At 39.3% G+C, this 14,507-nt stretch overlaps 1 pseudogene; it reads left to right on the forward strand.

The window, feature by feature from the left end:
• The first annotated feature begins 5,253 nt into the window (after window positions 1–5,253).
• Window positions 5,254–13,596, forward strand: LOC104983507 (annotated as a pseudogene).
• Window positions 13,597–14,507: the final 911 nt, after the last annotated feature.

Raw genomic sequence — 14,507 nt, forward strand, 5'->3', positions numbered from 1 at the left:
GCAATGCCAAAGAATGCTGAAACTACTGCACAATTGCACTCATCTCACATGCTAGTAAAGTACTGCTCAAAATTCTCCAAGCCAGGCTTCAGCAATACGTGAACCGTGAACTTCCTGATGTTCAAGCTGGTTTTAGAAAAGGCAGAGGAACCAGAGATCAAATTGCCAACATCCGCTGGATCATGGAAAAAGCAAGAGAGTTCCAGAAAAACGTCTATCTCTGCTTTATTGACTATGCCAACGCCTTTGGCTGTGTGGATCACAATAAACTGTGAGAAATTCTGAAAGAGATGGGAATACCAAACCACCTGACCTGCTCCTTGAGAAATCTGTATGCAGGTCAGGAAGCAACAGTTAGGACTGGACATGGAACAACAGACTGGTTCCAAATAGGAAAAGGAGTCCGTCAAGGCTGTATATTGTCACCCTGCTTATTTGACTTCTATGCAGAGTACATCATGAGAAACGCTGGACTGGAAGAAACACAAGCTGGAAGCAAGATTGCCGGGAGAAATATCAAGAACCTCAGATATGCAGATGACACCACCCTTATGGCAGAAAGTGAAGAGGAACTAAAAAGCCTCTTGATGAAACTAAAAGTGGAGAGTGAAAAAGTTGGCTTAAAGCTCAACCTCCATAGATACCACGAAAGAGAAGAGGGAGCATCAAGCAGAACTGAGAGGAAAAGCAGAACCTGCTGTGGAGATTCAGATGGATGTTCCCCCATTGCACTTCCACCATCACATCAGGCTTCCTCCCAATACACACACTGAACTTGTGACATGGAAAGCAATGCTATTTTACAGAAAAGCAATCATATTGTACAGTTTTTTTTTAACCGATATTTTACAGAAACTCAGTTATGTAAATTCTTCCAGAATTTTCCTTCATTAGAGAAATAAGCCATGAAGATCTTTCATATTAGTACATGCAGATTTTTATACTTTTCATCTTCTATATAGTATTACTTTGTGTGAGTTTAACAGGTCATACAGAAATTCCATTCTTGAAATGCTGATCTTTAAAAGTTTAGGAAATTTTTGCATCTTATTGTGAAATAATTGTAGAACTGTAGAAAAATTGAACAAAAATGACACAAAAGAGATTTATCAAATACCCCTTCACCCAGATTATTATTCCCCTGAAATTATCAGTCTCTTAAGTTGTATTTGTCAAAGCAACTATTATCTCTAAATTTTTTAATTCCAAAATTTATTTATGTTGCAACTGTTTTTTACAATATTTTCTTTTTCCTTTTCCAGGAACCCATCCAGGAATGTCTATTGTGCCCATTCTCATGTCTCTTCTGGTTTGCGACAGCTTTTTTCTTGATTTTCATAACCTTTACCATCTTCAAACATACTGTCCAGGTCTTTTGTAAAATGACCCTCTATGGTGGGTTTTCTTATAATTAGACTGGGTTTGTGTTTTTGAGGTCCATATAGTCAAAGCTACGGTTTTTCCTGGTGGCTCAGGTGGTAAAGAATCTGCCTACAATGCAGGAGACCCAGGTTCTATCCCTGGGTTGGGAAGATCCCCCAGAGAAGGAAATCGCAACCTAATTCAATATTCTTGCCAGCAAAATCCCATGGACAGAGGAGCCTGGGAGCTACAGTTCATGGGTCATAAAGAGTCAGACACAACTGAGCAATTAACACTTTGAGAGATGTGTTTTCCATAGTCATGTAAAGATGTGAGAGTTGGACAGTAAAGAAGGCTGAGAGTTGAAGGATTGGTGCTTTCAAATTGTGGTGCTGGAAAATACTCTTGAGAGTCCCTTGGACAATCAATCCTAAAGGAAATCAACCTTGAATATTCATTGGAAGGAGTGAGGCTGAAGCTGAGGCTCCAATACTTAGGCCACTTGATGCGAGGCATGGACTTGTTGGAAAAGACTCTGGTGCTGGGAAAGACTAAGGGCAGGAGGAGAAGGGAGCAACAGACAACAAGATGGTTGGATTGCATCACCAACTCAATGGACATGAGTCTGAGCAAACTTTGCTGAAGTCTCCAGAGTTGCAATAAGTTGGACACAGCTTAGCCACTGAACAACAGCAATTGTTTTAGAGAGGAACAGCACAAAGATGCATCATTCTTCTTACTGCATCCAATCAGAAGTATCTGGTATCAACCTGACATAACTGTTGATGTTAAACATGATTGCTTGGTTAAGATAGTATTTGGAAGATCTCTCACCTGTAAAGTGAAAATTATCTTTTATTATTCTGTTCTATGAAATAAAACAAAGTCACTAAATCTTGTCTATTCTTTTTAAAAAGGTAGATTATGCTTTGGTTTCTGAGGGTTGATGTTGTTGTTCAGTCACTAAGTTATGGCAGAATTTTTGCTATGCCATGAAATGTAGTGCACCAGGCTCCTCTCTCTGCCACTGTGTCCCAGAGTTTACTGAAACTGATGTCCACTGAGTTTGTGATGCTATCTCACTGTCCCATCTTCTACCACCTACTTCTCTGTTTCTCTTCAATCTTGCCTAGAATCAAGATTTTTCCCATGAATTGGCTCTTTGCATCAGGTGGCCAAGATATTAAAGCTTCAGCAACAGTCCTTCCAATGAATATTCAGGGTTGATTTACTTTAGGATTGAGTGTCTTGATCTCCTTGAAGTTCCAGGAACTCTCAAGAGTCTTCACCAACATCACAATTTGAAAGCATCAATTTTTTCAGTGCTCAGCCAATGTGAGCACTATGGACCAACTCCCACATCTGTACAAGACTACTGGAAAAACCATAGCTTTTTACTATTTGAACCTTTGTCAGCAAGATGATGTCTCTGCTTTTTAATACACTGTCTAGGTTTGTCATACCTTTTCTTCCAAGAAGCAAGCATCTTTTAATTTCACAGTGGCAGTCATTGTCCACAGTGATTTTTGAGTTCAAGAAAAAAAAAAATCTGTCAGTACTTCCACTTTCTTTCCTTGGATATTAGCCATTAAGTGATGGGATTGGACGCTATGATTTTAGGATTTTTAATGTTAAGTTTCAAGTCAACTTATTCATTCTCCTTTTTTACTCTCATCAAGACTCTTTAGTTCCTTTTCACTTTCTGCCATTAGAATGATATCATCTTCATATCTGAGGTTGTTGATATTTCTCCCAGCAATCTTGATTCCAGCTTGTGATTCATCCACCCTGGCATTTTGCCTGATGCTCTCTGCATATAAGGGCTTCCCCAGTGCCTCAGCGATAAAGAACCTGCCCTCAATGCAGAAGATGTAGGAGATATAGGTTCCATCTCTGGGTAGGAAAGATCCCCTGGAAGAGGACGTGGAAATAAGCTCCAGTATTCTTGCCTGGAGAATCCCATGGACAGAGGAGCCTGGTAGGCTTCAGTCCACAGTGTCGCAAAGAGTCAGACACAACTGTAGTAACTGAGTGTGTGCGTGTGCACACACACACACACACACACACACACTCCATATAAGTTAAATGAGCAAGGTGACAAAATACAGCCTTATCATATTCCTTTCCCAATTTGGAAGTGGTTCCTTTTTCCCTGTCTGGTTCTAACTGTTCCTTTTGATGCACATACAGGTTTCTCAGGAGACAGGTAAGGTGGTCCAGTACTCCTATGTCTTAAGAATTTCCTACAATTTGTTGTAATCCACACAGTCCAAGTTTTAGTGTAGTCAGTGAAGCAGAAATAGATGGTTTTCTGGAATTCCTTTGCAGAATTTGATCCAACAAATGTTGGCAATTGGATTTCTTGTTCCTCTGCCTTTTTGAAATCCATCTTGTACATCTGAAAGTTTTCAGTGCATGTACTGCTGAAGCCTAGCATGAAGGATTTTGAGCATAACCTTGCTAGCATGTGAAATGAGGACAATTGTAGGGTAGTTTGGACATTCTTTAGCATGTCCTTTTTTGAGATTGGATTGAAAAGTGACATTTTCCAGTTCTGTGGCCTCTACTGAGCTTTCCAAATTTGCTGACATATTGAGTGCAACAGTTAAATGGTATCATCTTTTAGGAATTAACTTGTTCAACTGGAATTCTATCACCTCCACTAGCTTTATTTGAAGTAATGCTTCCTAAGACCCACTTGACTTCATATTCCAGGATGTCTGGCTCTAGGTTAATGACCACACTATCGTGGTTATTCAGGTCATTAAGAACCTTCTTGTACAGTTATTCTGTGTATTCTTGCCACGTCTTCTTAATCCCTTGTGTTTCTGTTCAGTCCTTACCATTTCTGTCCTTTATTATTCCCATCATTGTAAGAAATATTCCCTTCATATCTCCAATTTTCTAGAAGAGATCTCTAGTTTTTCCCATTCTATGGTTTACCTTTATTTTTTACATTGTTCATTTACAAAGGCCTTCTTATCTCTCCTTGCTATTTTCTGGAACTCTGCATTCGGTTGGGTATATCTTTCCTTTTCTCCTTTGCCTTTAATTATTATTCTTTCCTCAGCTATCTCTAAAACCTTCTCACACATCCACTTTGCCTTCTTGCGTTTCCTTTTTATTGGGATGGTTTTGGTCACTGCCAGCTGTACAGTGTTATGAACCTCCATCCATAGTTCTTCAGGCATTCTCGCTACCAAATCTAATGCATTGAATTTATGCATGACCTCCACTGAATAAAGGTTTTGATTTAGGTCATACTTGAAGAGCCTAGTGGTTTCCCCTACTTTCTTCAATTTAAGTCTGAATTTTGTAATAAGAACTCACAATCTGAGCCACAATCAACTCCAGGTCTTGTTTTTACTGACTGTATAGAGCTTCTCCACTTTGGGCTGTAAAAAACATAATCAATGTGATTTTGGTATTGACCATCTGGTGATGTCCATGTGTAGAGTCATCTCTTGGGTTGTTGGAAAGGGTGTTTGCTTTGACAAGTGTGTTCTTTTGAAAAATGTCTATTAGCCTTTGCCCTGCTTCATTTGCAATATGAGGCCAAACTTGAATGATATTCTGGGTTTTTCTTGACTTTCTACTTTTGCATTTCATGTTGTATAATGTAAAGGACATCTTTTTTTGGTGTTAGTTCTAGAAGGTGCTGTAGGTCTTCATAGAACAAATAAACTTCATTTCTTCCATATCAGTGGTTGGAGCACAGATTTGGATATTTGTGGTACTGAATCATTCACCTTGGAAACAAACTGACATCATTTTATCATTTTTGAGATTCCACCCAAGTACTGCATTTCAGACTCTTGTTGACTATGAGAACTATTCCATTTCTTCTAAGGGATTTTTACCCAAAGTAATAGATATAATTGTGATCTAGAATTAGAAATATAGTTCATTAAATGGAGATATTAAATTCATACAGTGTTGTTCATTTATTGTCCAAACAACTATAAATTCAGCATATGACTTTTTAGTGAAGATTGGATTGTGATAATTGGATTAAGTAGGTTTAAAAAGTTTGACTTCAATCATTGGCATCTTACAGTGTTTTCAACACTGCAAAATCTAATCATGTGCACCTATATCTATTTACAGGGCCCATAACACTGTCACTTGGAGGAAATGGGCGTGGTCTTCAGAGAATATCTAAAGCATCTCTTGAAGATGCAAACTCCTTCTTCTCCAGAGTCTAATAGATGTCTGGATTGAAGTAGGTTGCACTGTGGAGACTTTGGAAACTTTCTGCCAGGAGGAGGTGAGCACCTAAGCTGAACTGAATTTAACAAAGTTACTTAAGGAACAGGAGTAGAACATTTCATCAACTGTATCCAAAGGTGAGTTCTATCAAGGTACAATGAAATTCTGCTATGTTCACTTCAAAATGAAACTTTCAGTGACTGTGAACAGAAAGGTAATTTTTTTTATCAGAAATATCTATAAGTGAACGCTGCATCAAGCATTTATTCCACGTGGGATTTTTAAACTAGTAACTTATTTTACCAATACTATGTTAAGAAGTGAAAGAAAGTGAAAGTCACTCAGTCATGTCTGACTCTTTGTGACCCCATGGACTCTGTCTCTTTTTTTGACCAGGCCTATATTCTCACCCTTGGAAAGAAGTCACCTCTCCTATTCAATTTCTTATAGACAGGGAAGAAAACAGGAATCATATAGTTAAAGTAAATATTTGGTCACAGAGTATGATAACTGAAAGTATATATTCATGCCCACTTTCTCTCATCCAAATGCTTTTCATTACCTCTTTACTTGTATGGGTCTCATCCAAGAAAACAAGTTGTTTTTTTTTTTTTAAGTTTTTTAAATGACTTAAAATTTTAAAATAACTGTTAATAAGTTAGTTTTAATATATTTCTATTTATAATATTAAGCTATTTCATCATTATTTCATGACCATATGTTATTATATGTTTTTATGTCTTAAAAGAGTTTTCTAGAGACATGAATATTTATAAAACACACGTGTGTGTGCTTAGCCCCTCAACTGTCTGACTCTTTGTGAACCCATGGACTGTAGTCTGCCAGGCTCCTCTGTCTATGGGATTTTCCAGGCTAGAATACAGGAATGGGTTGTCATTCCCTTCTCCAGAGGATCTTCCCAACCCAGGGAAATAAAACATATAATACTCCTAAAATGTTCAACATAATGTCTACAATTCATAGATGAATATGAATTAATGGATTAAATTAATCAGAAAATCTTCTTGAGATGGTCACATTTGCTATCATTTTAAAGTTCTCACTTTTCAGTCCATAAGTGAAAAGTGTTCAAAATAGATCCAATCAACTGGTAAAGATTCCAAAGAAGTGGAATGGGCAAAAAGGGAAATATAAGAAAATAAAGAATCTGATGTTTTTCTATTAACCAAATGTCTGGAATTTCTATTGTAGAGAGGAAATCCTTGTATATAATAAAACATATTTATTTGGTTTATTAAATAATTGATTATTTTTTTACTGATTATTGTTAGCTGGGAATATTCACCAGTTCAAACTATGACAGGCTCTGGTGGTTTAAATTGACTCCAGGAAAAATTGTTTTCCTGAACGAGCAATGACATTTTTTTTTTTTCTCTTGTAAGGAGTAGTTTTGTTATTTAAGTTATAAGCAAACACTGACCTGTTTACAGTTTTTCCTATTTCTGTATTTAGCATTTAGAAACATGGATTCAGACACACTGGAAACTTTCCAGAATGAACTCACCTACTCCATCTGCATGAACTACTTCCTGGACCCCGTCACCATAGACTGTGGGCACAGCTTCTGCTGTCCCTGTCTGAGCCTTTGCTGGGAAGAAGACTGGATTCCAAAGAGCTGCCCTGAGTGCAGGAAAATATCAGCAAAGCCCCATTTCACAACGAATATTGTCCTCAAGAGCCTGGCTTCCCTTGCCAGAAAGGCCAGAGCTGACCACGACCACAGTTCTGAGGAACAGATCTGTGTGACACACCGGGAAGCCAAAGGCCTCTTCTGTGAGGCTGACCAGACCCTGCTTTGTGGGCCCTGCTCTGAATGCCCCGAGCATGGAGCTCACAGCCACAGTTGGATACAAAGGGCTGCTGAGGAATCCCAGGTAGGTGATGCCTCTAGAGCAGTTTGGGATCTAGAGGCTCCTAAGTCAGAGAAGAAGATGAGGATGCTATGATGGTGATGGGATGGAGATAGTGGAGGTGGGATTTTTCAGTGTGGATCCTCACATATAATGTGTCCTTTCAGTGTTGTTGCCCAATTGTCTGCACGTTGAAACGCAGCATCCCGGGGTGGGTGGCGCCAGGGACACAGGTTTCTGATGGGAGCTTGATGCTTTCCTAATAAAGCTATATAAATATGAGTCTCAATTTCTTAGGACATGTATTTGAGTATCTGTAATGTTTCCCCAATTCTCTAGCATACACTTCTGTCACTCTAATATTCAAGCGTTAGATGCAGATTAGTGTGGGAAAATCTGACCACAGCATTCTAACTCAAGGTTTCTGTGTAACCAACAGCTGTCTTTGATCATGAATAGGTGGATGAAATTTTCATTTTCATCTTCTATGTCACTAAATCCCATGGATATTTTGCAGGAGAAATTCCTGAAGAGAATGGGCTTCTTCAGGAAAATAAGAAAAGAAATGGACACCATTCTGAATCAGGAAGCTTAAAAAACTTGGTCATTTAAGGTAACAAGAAAAAGTTACTATTTATTTGTATAGATATTGATATACTTCTAGCTTTTAGACCTGTTTACATTCTCATTAAAGGATATTAATCTCTTCCCTTGAAAAGGTGTGGTTTCAAATGACCTATCAGTTATCACAATGAAACAGGCCAATACATGCTAGTTCAAGGAATGCTAGTACATGGGAAAACCTCGGCATGAAAAGTGTTCCTAGGCCAAATGTTGAGGATTTGGTTAAAACTTCTCAGAAATGAAGTATAATACAACACTGCACTCAATGTTACTCTCAAGTAGAGAAGAGGAATAGAGTAGTACCTAAGGGGAAAAGAGGGCATATTTTTAAAACTGTACAAAATTAGACTTACCTCATTAAAGAATATTTAGAAAAATCATGGCAAGGAACAAGCAGAAAACAAGATCCACATTAGAGAGGAAATAATTGATGGAGTAAGAACCCTGAAGAATCCTCCTGAGGGCAGAATTTCAGACCCTTCAGATGGCTTGATTCAAACAGGGGAAAACTAGAATTCAGAGAAATCATGGATAGAAAGATATGTGAGGCAAACAGTTTGTCAAGAAATTTCTTGATGACATCTAGGAAATGATATTTGATTTTTTTAAAATGTAAACATAAGCAATGCTTTGAATGCTCTATCCCCTCAGAAATATGTGGCCTTAAGGAAGATGATGATTAAATTTGAATATTAGAGGATGCATCCGTTGCTTCAGGGGGAGGAGAAACTGCATCTGGAGGCCCTGAAGAAAGAAGCCAAGGATATTTTTCTACAACTCAAGGACAGTGTGTTCAGAATGGCTCAGTACAGAGAAAGTCTGAGAGAAATGTATGGAGAGCTGACTGGGATGTGCCACAAGCTGGACACGGAGCTGCTCCAGGTGAGAAAGGAATGTCCAGTCTCAGAGAGAGAAAAACACTCTTCTAGATGAGCTGCTGTGACACTGAAATATCACCTGCATATACTGTTACTCTCAGCTAGGGTATGATGCCAGTAGACTCCTATCATTATATTTGTCTAATCACTTATTTCACTGTATCCTGGTAATCTTTGAAAGATTTTTGCCCATTTCCTAGCTAAAATATGACTATATTTTTCAGTGTGATCAGGAGTACTATCCAGACCAATGATCCAAAATCAGAAAAATTCTGTGACCAGGTGAAAGTTAATATTCTTGGAGTAAATCTCAATATGTGTTCCCCTAAATCTTTGTCACTCTCCATTATCCCAAATTTTCTGGAGACATTGAAGTTTTGCCTGTTCTCTAGGCAAGATTTTTAGAACAGTCATCAATTTCACTCTAATTTGTTTTATATGGTTCCCTGTTTTGACTCAATTGTTTTGTTAAATGGTGAGCTCTGTCCTTTGGAATAGCCCTGGCAATTAGTAATAATGGAATCCTAGGTGTTGCTGCATCATTACACACTCTTCTGACCTCCTTCCTTCCTTAATGTGCCCCAAGGGAGCCCCTCATGTTTTAGCTTAGGGTGAGTTATTAAGATGTCTTCTGAGTATGCCTTAGAAGAGAATTAGCAAAACAATCTTATAGAACAAAGAATAGAGAAGAAATAGAGAAGTAGCAAAACAATATTATTGAGTGAAGGGATGGAAATCTCATGACCGTTTTTTTTTTTTTTTTTTTCCCCTCGTTGCAGGCCTTGGGAAACATATTGCAAACGTGAGTATATACTAATGCTTTTTGAATTCTAGAACGGTTGTTCTCTTTTTTAATAAACTGGATGCACAGTCATTCCTTAGTATTGTTGCAGGAAAGGGGACCCCTTCCAGGGCCTTAAAGCAGTCTCTTGTCTAACACTTGGAAATGAATTATCCAAGGAGACACATGTGCTGACAAAGCAAGAGATTTTTTTGGGAAGGGCGCCGAGGCAGAGAGCAGGAGGGAAAGGGAACCCAGGAGGACTGCTCTGTCACCTGGCTTTCAGCCTCAGGGTTTATGGTGATGGAACTCGTTTCCGGGTTGTCTTTGGCCAGTCATTCTGACTCAGAGTCCTTCCTGGTGGTGCACACGCTGTTCAGCCAAGATGGATGCCAGAGAGAAGGATTCTGGGGGGTGGTCGGACTTGTGGTGTCTCCTTTTGAACTTTCCCAAACTCTTCTGGTTGGTGGTGGCTTATTAGTTCTATGTTCCTTACCAGGGCCTCCTGTCATAAAACAACTCATGCAAATGGTTACTATGGTGCCTGGCCAGGGTGGGCAGTTTCAGTCAGCATGCTTCCCCTAACAGTAGCATGGGAGATTGTTTTCAGGTCCTCCCCAATATCTAAATTCCAGGATGCAGGATTCCTTATACAAAATGCCATAGTATTTGCAGTTAACTTACAAGCATGCTCCAGTACATTTTGTCATCTATAGACAATTTATAACAACTAACATATACAATGTAAGTTAAATGCAATGTAAATAGGTCCTTGGCCTGTGGAATATTCCATATTACTTTCTGGAATTTTTTCTCAGTGTTTTCCATCCAGAACCAGGGATAAGGTTGTGAAAATGGATAGATTGGGAATTTCATATTGACATGTACACATTGCTAAGTTGCTTCAGTCATGTCCGACTCTGTGCGACCTCATAGACGGCCTCCCACCAGGCTCCCCCATTCCTGGGATTCTCCAGGCAAGAACACTGGAGTGGGTTGTCATTTCCTTCAATGCATGAAAGTCAAAAGTGAAAGTGAAGTCGCTCAGTCGTGTATGACGCTTAGCAACCTCATGGACTGCAGCCTACGAGGCTCTTCCTTCCATGGGATTTTCTAGGCAAGATTATTGGAGTGGAGTGAGGTGCCATTGCCTTCTCCATATGTAGTACACACTACTACATTTAATATATACTTTAAATAGCTTTGTCCCAGAAGTACTTCTTATAAAATACATAAATAAATGCATAAATAAACAACCCAGAATTTACAGATTTAATCCTTGTATAATTCTATAGGAGTAGAACCTTCATATATAGATGACCAATATTGTCTTTTTGGTTATTTCCTATTTTATTTCAGAAGAATTTGAATCCTTGGCCTCTAAAGTTTTCTTTTTCATTTGGCTGAAATCAGTATATCTGAAAACATTCTGGCATTCTGGGCTATGTTTTACCCACTCACTCCATCCTCTCCAGCCTCACCACAATAAAACTTTAGAAGGAATTTTCTAATATCTCATAGAGGAAATACTACCCCAGTGAGTTGGAAGGTAAAAACGGCCCGAAAGAGGCAAATTCCCTAAGAATAATAAAAGGAACTGTGCTTTCATTCTGAGGAGTAGTAGTGACTCAGTCTTTCATCATTGCAAGCTCCCTTGTAGGCAGGACCTCAGAGTGGCTTTGCTCTGCCCACTGAGAAGTTAAGACCTTTTGGACTAAGGTAACCAGATTGGAAGGACTGATGCTAAGGCTGAAACTCCAATACTTTGGCCACCTCATGCGAAGAGTTCACTCATTGGAAAAGACTCTGATGCTAGGAGGGATTGGGGGCAGGAGGAGAAGGGGATGACAGAGGATGAGATGGCTGGATGGCATCGCCAACTTGATGGACATGAGTTTGGGTGAACTCCGGGAGTTGGTGATGGACAGGGAGGCCTGGTGTGCTGCAAATCATGGGGTTGCAAAGAGTCAGACATGACTGAGTGACTGAACTGACTGACTGACTGAACCAGGTTGCAATTAGAGACCCTAGCTGACCTGACAAGAGCTAACAGGTCTGGTTCAATGACCTCTTCCCTGTAGACACTGAATATATCCTTGATGACAACTTGCTGACTGAAATCTCTTGCTGACTGAACTTTTTCTCTATGTACAATGCCCAGGATCTTTGTATTACATGAGATGGAATAGAGGAAGGGAATGAGGTTCAGTGAGTTGAAAACTGGACTAATGTCTGAGAACAATGAGGAAGTTGAAATTTGATATAATTTATATTTAGGAAAAGATATGGTAAAATTTTTATATTCCCAACTGTGTAGAATATTTTATATATACAATTCACCTCAAATTGGAGAATTCTAACAAAATGTCCTGGGTTAAAAACTACTTTCTTTTAATGGTCACATGATTACACTTTGGCCTTGAAATGTAACGGGTGTCATTTGTTACAGGACTGACTTGGCAGAGATGCAGAAGCCTCAGCCCATGAACCCAGAGCTCACTTGTTGGCCTGTCTCTGGAATTCTGGACATGCTTAACAACTTCAGAGGTAAGGGTCAGCCCTTTGGTGATCAGAACTGCATTTCTTTAGAGCTTCCTAGGAAGGTGATTTGTATTGTTATTTTTCTGAAATAATGGTAGTACATAACTTCCTAGAGTTGTTACATCTTCTCTGTCTCTATAGTTGGATTGCAAAGATCAAAGGTGGACTTTCCAACCTGTAGTTTAATGAAAATTCAAAGTCATATACACATGTTTAGTTACATTTGACATAGACAAAGCAAAAGGGAGCAAGCTAGTTGCTCATGTGGTTCCAAAGAGACAGAATATTTAGGTTTCAGAGTAGTCATCAATATTGTGTTTATTCAGGTTATTTCACTTTTGGAAGGCTAAATGTGGCATTGCTGGATTTTAATGTGTTCTGCATTTCATGTGCATTTTTTATCCATTGTACAAAGAACATTTATTGTCCCTAAAATCAGGAGGCAGTGACACAAAACGACACAAAACGCACAAAACGACAAGTGGCCTAGGTAGAAGAACTGCAATGCTATTAGATAAACCTCAAAACAATCAAAAGGCAAGGAATATGTGAACAAAGTTAGCCAGACACCCTTTCAGAAGCTTTCAAGCTGTTCATTTATGGATTTCTATCAAATGTCATGACCTTTGGAGATATCTTTGCTTTGGGTTTCCCTGGAGAAGGGAAAAGGGAAAAAAAAAAAAAAAAACACAACTCACTAGGTAGGGAACTCTACCTTCTGCCTCTCAGAGACCTGGAAATCCCACTTGCTAACCTGATTTCTGCTCTTTCTGCAGTGGATAACATTCTGAGTCAGACAACGACCATTCACCATGCGATCCTCGATGATGCAAGTGTGATGTTCAGAGATAACGACCACGGTGCGTCCAGACAGCCCCGGGTTGTGGAGGGTGTTGTGTCCTGGGAAGCTCAGGCCTTTTCCTCTGGGAGGTATTACTGGGAGGTCTTTGTGACTCAGTCCTCCAGCTGGATTCTGGGGGTCAGTAAGGACATCTTGGTAAGCGATACTAACTTCAGTATTTATTCTGAAGAAGCATTTGTTCTATTTTCTAAGAAGATGAATGACCATTATATCCTCTTCACCAATTCCCTACCCTTAGTTCAGTTTGTGAAAAGGCCCCTGAGTAGGATTGGTGTGTTCCTGGATTATGACAATGGAGCTGTGAGCTGCTATGATGCTTTCAGGAGTTCCTTCATATATAGTTTCCTTCCTTCCTCCCTCTCCTCCCCTCTGAAGCCTTTCCTTTGCCTTGGATCTCTATGCATGTCAGGTTCTGTGACCATTTATTTTTCCTTCTCCTCTGAGGAAATCAGAAGCAGAAGATATTAAGAAGAGGTGCTAAGAATACACAGGAAAACTGTATAAAAAAGATCTTCACGACCAAGATAATCACGATGGTATGATCACTCACCTAGAGCCAGACATCTTGGGATGTGAAGTCAAGTGGGCCTTAGCATCACTATGAACAAAGCTAGTGGAGATGATGGAATTCCAGTTGAACTATTTCAAATCCTAAAAGATGATGCTGTGAAAGTGCTGCACTCAACATGCCAGCAAATTTGGAAAACTCAGCAGTGGCCACAGGACTGGAAAAGTCAGTTTTCATTCCAATCCCCAAAAAAAGGCAATGCCAAAGAATGCTCAAACTATCACATAATTGCACTCATCTCACACGTTAGTAAAGTAATGCTCAAAATTCTCCAATCCAGGCTTCAGCAATATGTGAACTTCCAGATGTTCAAGCTGGTTTTAGAAAAGGCAGAGGAACCAGAGATCAAATTGCCAACATCCACTGGATCGTGGAAAAAGCAAGAGAGTCCCAAAAAAACATCTATTTCTGTTTTATTGACTATGCCAAAGGCTTTGACTGTGTGGATCACAATAAACTGTGGAAAATTCTGAAACAGATGGGAACACCAGACCACCTGACCTGCCTCTTGAGAAACCTGTATGCAGGTCAGGAAGCAACAGTTAGAACTGGACATGGAACAACAGACTGATTCCAAATAGGAAAAGGAGTATGTCAAGGCTGTATATTGTCACCCTGCTTATTTAACTTATATGCAAAGTACATCATGAGAAACCCTGGACTGGAAGAAGCACAAGCTGGAATCAAGATTGCCAGGAGAAATATCAATAACCTCAGATATGCAGATGACACCACTCTTATGGCAGAAAGTGAAGAGGAACTAAAAAGCCTCTTGATGAAAGTGAAAGTGGAGAGTGAAAAAGTTGGCTTA

Source organism: Bison bison, unplaced genomic scaffold (genome assembly GCF_000754665.1).
Source record: "Bison bison bison isolate TAMUID 2011002044 unplaced genomic scaffold, Bison_UMD1.0 scf7180017862938, whole genome shotgun sequence".
Classification (NCBI taxonomy): Eukaryota; Metazoa; Chordata; class Mammalia; order Artiodactyla; family Bovidae; genus Bison; species Bison bison.